The following is a 5,682-nucleotide window of genomic DNA, read 5'->3' on the forward strand; positions in this document are numbered from 1 at the left end:
TAATGGGATCAAACCGGAATCTAACTACTTCGAGAAGATTGGAGCATGTGCAGGAGAGAAATAAGGGTGCTCTAGCTCTCCGCACGGCAATTTTGCTTCGATTCGCCCCCCTCCCCCTACACCCGCACACACGCACACACTTAAAGATTCTGATTTGAATGAAATTCAATGTGGAGAATAGAAATTACCCCTTTAATAAAAAAGATTCAATCATTCTGATCTTCTATTTGATCCGTTGGGAGAAAGGAGGTTAGAATTTATTATTGTGAATGTATAAGAATGCCCTTTTTAAGTGACTTTAAGATTTGTGTAACTTTTTTTTGAAATAAGATTGGTGTAACTTTTAAGAGGCGTCTGTTGGCAATACAAGAGCGACACGTAGTACGCCGCAGGTTCCCTTCTTCGTTTTTTCTAGGAAGGAAAAGCTGTGCCTGCATTATTATAGTCAATGAATGAAGTGACAGTAGTAGTATACGCCAGTGGAACTTTCAGCATGTGACCGGCCCTCGAATCAACCAACCTCGGACAGTGCCGCCGGAGTGTTGAATCGTCAAAAGACCGGCAGTTTCCTTTTTCCGAAAAAAGTTGCTTGTCTTGATCTGCCACATTATTATCATCTAGAATGTCGCGCTATGTGGCAGCCGGTTTTTAATGTCTTGACCTTTTTGCTAAAATTTATCCAGATCTGACTCTTTTCTGAAAATAAATTAAGATCTGATCATTTTGTCTTTCATCATTGTCCGTGGCAGTAGGGTTTAACTACGTACCGCCATGATCAATAGCGGTAGAAGTTGATCAACGACCAGACAGGTTTTATACATGGCAGAGCCTACCGTTAAAGGCGGGGGCGGTAGCCTTCAATACCATCCCGCCATGGCATCCGGCGGTAACTCCTTTTTCCATTACACACGGCCGGCCGCTAGCGCTAATGCATGTGTTAATCACCCGTGGTCATGTACTACGCAGCTATATAGCAAACGGTAGTACTGTCGAACAGGCTGGATTTGAACTTGAATCCTCCAAAAGCATCATGCGTGTGTGAAAGCTAAGCAAGCAAGCAAAGTGCTTGATTGATTTTGCTGGACCAAGTACGTGCACGTATGTGTAGCCGCGTAGAGTACGATACCTATGTGAACCTGGATCGATTCTATCTTCACGGAACGGAAGAGCTCTCTCTCTCTCTCTCTCTCTCTCTCTCTCTCTCTCTCTCTCTCTCACTCTCACTCTCTCTCTCTCTCCAGAACTCTCATAACTTAGCGAACAAAATAGAACAGAGATTTATTGTTTTGCAATGGGTGCAACTTGCATGTTTTTATTGATTTTTTTCTAGTATATATATGGGTACATGGACTTGCCATGTTTAACACGCAATTTAGTCGGAGACCAACACGACGAGGTCCGGTGTTAATTTACAGTTTAGCTACATGCCAGTCGCCTGAATATTATTTAAGGGTGAGTCGATTTCTGTTTGGGAAGAAATAGGCGTGCAGAGATACAACAGACGTCGGCTTGCCGGGAACCAACAATCTCTAGGTCTATCTTAGGGATGCCGGGGGTGCAGGTGCTCACCAGGGAGCAGAAGCCTCTGGGTCTATCTTAGGGGTGCTTGGAGTGCAGGTTCACCGAAGAAGTTGGGTAGTTCAGCTGCTCTATAGGGATGGTCGGGGGCGGCGACAAGCCCGGCAGTGGGAGGAGGTCTAGGGAGGGCGGGGCACTGAGGCGGCCACGGGCGACGGATGCAGGCGGCTCGGCCTAGGCTTGAAGGCGGCCAGAGGAAGAAGAAGAAGAGTGTGCGCCGTCCAGAACCGCATTGTCCTCCTCCTCCTCGAGCCCTTCCTCCTCTCCGAGCCCTTCCTCCTCTTCGATCCCTTCCTCCTTTCCTAGCTGAGTGGCGATGCCAAAGTCTAGTTCTCCGCGCCGACCGGCGGCCACGACGGCAGTTCGTCGTCAGGCGGATCATGACATCGCCGCCCTTGCTCACCTGGACCATCCGCATCCACGGCAGCGAGCTCCTCCGATAAGGAGAAGATAGTCATCTCCTTCGGTAACGAGGAGGACCAGTCGTAGCAGCGGCGTCGGGGGCGCCACGGCGCCGGCAACCCGACGTCCGGGATCATGTTGCACAACCGTGAGGTAAAGTTATGGGAGACTCTGCCACGCTGCAAATGCCACTCGCCGCTGCTGGAGCCGATTTAAATCCAAATTTTAATATTTTGTTTGTACCAACCATCATGTAAAACTCTTATATTAAAATCATGATTAACCCATCATATTAAAACTCTTAATATTTTGTTTCTAGCAACCATCATATTAAAATTAAAGAATATATGACATTAGCCATATATAATATCTTATAATATTTTGAAATATGATAGCTTTCAAGCCAATTAAATATGAAATGTACTTAACTTGTCACTCAAGTGCAAAGTGCACAATAACTTAATTTCTTTCTTTCTTTCTTTCTTTCCTATCATGACTAACCCATAGAATTAATTTTTGATTGTAGAAGGCTTTTTTCTAAGTGCATGATATATAGGGAGGGAAACAGTTGGTCCTTTGATTTACGTGCATACATTTGACTAACGCATCGCATGTGCATATCGCATAGTGTGCTAGTGCAGGATTGTTGCCAGACAAGTGCAGGATCGGAGTACTAGTGTTCAATAGCATGCTAACTAGTGCACATGCTAATCCATATGCTGGGGTGATTAGCACATGCATTAGCGCAGCGGCCGGCCGTGTGTAGTGGAAAGTAGCTACCGCCAGATGCAATGGCGGGATGGCGGTAGGCTTCTGCCATGTATAAACCCCATTTAAATGTTGACCAATTTCTACTGCTATTGACTATGGCGATAGGTAGTTAAACTCTACCGTCATAAACAATGGCGATAGAAAAAGGGTCAGATTCTAAAATATTTTCGAATGAGGGTCAGATTTGGCTAAACTTAAGCAAAATGGTCAAAACACGAAAATCGGCCCTATGTGGCCTCTGTGGTAGACGATGACCACATGGTGTGGGATATAGTTTTTCGTAAATTGATTGATGCATGCGCCATATATCCAGTTCCTAGTTCGTAGATGGCCCAACCAAGGACAAGGAGCAGCTAGCCAGCGCGAATGAACCTCTGAGGTCATTCCTAAAACAAAATAGAATTATTTTCTTCAAAATGTACGGTGACTGTACATTAATTTTAGTCTCCTTTTTATCAAAGTTGTGGGGTCAGCTGACACCACAGCTTGTCCATAGAATCCCCACTAGCTGAAGCCACCGCCAAGGATAAATTGAAACATCCGCAAAAAAAAAGCACTAAAACAAGTTAGGGTTTGCCTTCTCTTGTCACTAGCATTCTTCACCAGGAGAGGGTGAATTAGGTTTTTGGAAATCATTTTACGTTACTTCTCGCGTTCTTCACTATAGGCCGACTAGCCCCAAGGTCAAGCCTGCCGTTATCACCAATGTTTGTGTGGTCCGGTCTTTATCAATGTTGTCCTCAAACAACATTGCCTCTGGACCAGGTGCCACCACTACATCTGCAACCGATTAGTACACATATCGTGATCTGATCCATCTTTTATTATGACTACTATTGCATGTGTGATGTTTGTCTTCATGATGTTCTGTTCATCTAGTTTGCATGGTCTAGTGTTTTCAATAAGTTATCACATAAGTATAACACTATACCATTCTAGTATCCAAATAGTTTCAGGATTTTTCACCAATTTTGAATATAATAATTGAGCGAATTGGCACACGAGACTCAATGATCCATGTTCCACACATGTCTTTCAGTAATAATATATGTCATCTTACTATCCAATGGCCTCTTCTCTCAAAAATTTCACTTTGAGACCTCAGGCTTGCTTAAATTGCATATTAAAATGTATGCAAAATATCCACGATGGATGCAATTACTATAACTTAGTTTGGTCAACCAAGAAGTTTTTTATATTAACAAATAGAGTTAGAAAAGATCTTGAGCTTATTTACGTGGCACATCTCGTCATTCACTACATATTTCATATGTTAACAGAGAGCCTATTTATTTATTTTTCTTTTTTGCAAGAAAAATTCCGATCTATTCATCAAGTATTCAAGGTAGTATAAAGAACATCAGAAGTAAAAATACATCCAGGTGCCGTGGACCACCTAGCGACAACTATAAGCACTGGAGCGAGCCGAACGCGTGTCGCCGTCATCGCACCATAAGATCTTATTGTAGTAGACAATCAGAAAATTGTCATGCTAAAGCCTCATAAGACCAGTGCACCCGAACAGATAAGGCGGGAGCAGGTGCGGCTATTTCACCAGCCATTCAATATCAAGGAGAAGGCCGGACTCCTCAACGGCTCGAACCGGTGGGGCAACCCGACTGCGGCGTCTCTTGTTGGGACTTAACCCAGGATCACACACGCACGCGAGGTGGATTCAGACTCTTCTCTGAAGAACACGGACGAACTGAAACAAAAGTTCAGAGAGGAGACAGTGTATTTTGCGACGCACAAATCCTTGCGTCTTATCTGTTTTTCCCTTTTATTCAGATAGCAACAGTATGCCCGAGAATCTTGCCCACGATCCATTTCTTCCGCGCCATCCCACGGATGCAATTGTGGCCAAGTCCTCGCGCACTTACAGGAAGTAGTTTAACTGAAACAAAAAACTATCCTATGACCTTGACTGAACCGCAACGTGAACAACAGCACGTTTCTGGTTTTATTTATGAATGCATAAAGACTGAAGAAAAACTCTAACTTGGCAGGTTCAGGTTCGTCAAGGGTAACATAACATCTCTCCGGCAGCTCTCGTGGTCGGAGGCCTTCCACGTTCCGCTGGCGAGTCGCGAGCATCTTAGAGGAAAACCAAGAGTGCGAGCATGCAGAGCTCAGCTCATTGAGGTACGCAGGGTGGAGGTATGTAGTACGTACGCAAGCAAGCATGCAAGCCTGTTCGTCAGATGGCTGGATGAGCACAAGTTTTGCTATGCCAGCAGGGGAGTGATGCAGGAGGTGGCGGCCGCGATGTCGCTTGTGGCGGACACGGTGGCCGTGAAACCCCACCCTGACGCGCTCGTTGTCAACGTCGGCAATTTGTTCCAGGTAACAACCAGGTCCGTACGTGTTTTCAAGTTTTGACCATGCAATCCCACAGACATGCATGTACGTAGCATTATTTCATGTCTGTATCGAACAAAATCATGAGGTATCTTTAATTCTTCTCCTATTATAGGTTGGTTCTGTGCATTATTTGTTTGTTTCAGGCGTGGAGCAACAACAGGTACAAGAGCGTGGAGCACAGGTAGGTGGCCAACTCCACGGCGGAGCGCTTCTCCATCGCCTACTTCCTGTGCCCGTCGCATGACTCGCTCATCGGCACATGCGGCAAACCGTCGCCGTACAGGCCGTTTACCTTCGGAGAGTACAGGAGGCAGGTGCAGGATGATGTCAGGCGAACGGGAAAAATATTGGGCTCCCCAACTTTTTCAAATGTTCTACCAGAAGTTGAAGAGCAGTCTCGCCAGCAGTTGCATTTTGACATCGGAGGAAAATTCCTTCTTTATCCTTTCTACATACTGCTTTCAGTGTATAATTTGTCTTCTGAAAGTCCAACATGTTTATCTTCGATCAAGATTCAAGAAGAAGTGTATTTTAAAATTTCCCTTTATTTATTATTTTATTAAATGTGGA

Source organism: Triticum aestivum, chromosome 5A (genome assembly GCF_018294505.1).
Source record: "Triticum aestivum cultivar Chinese Spring chromosome 5A, IWGSC CS RefSeq v2.1, whole genome shotgun sequence".
Classification (NCBI taxonomy): Eukaryota; Viridiplantae; Streptophyta; class Magnoliopsida; order Poales; family Poaceae; genus Triticum; species Triticum aestivum.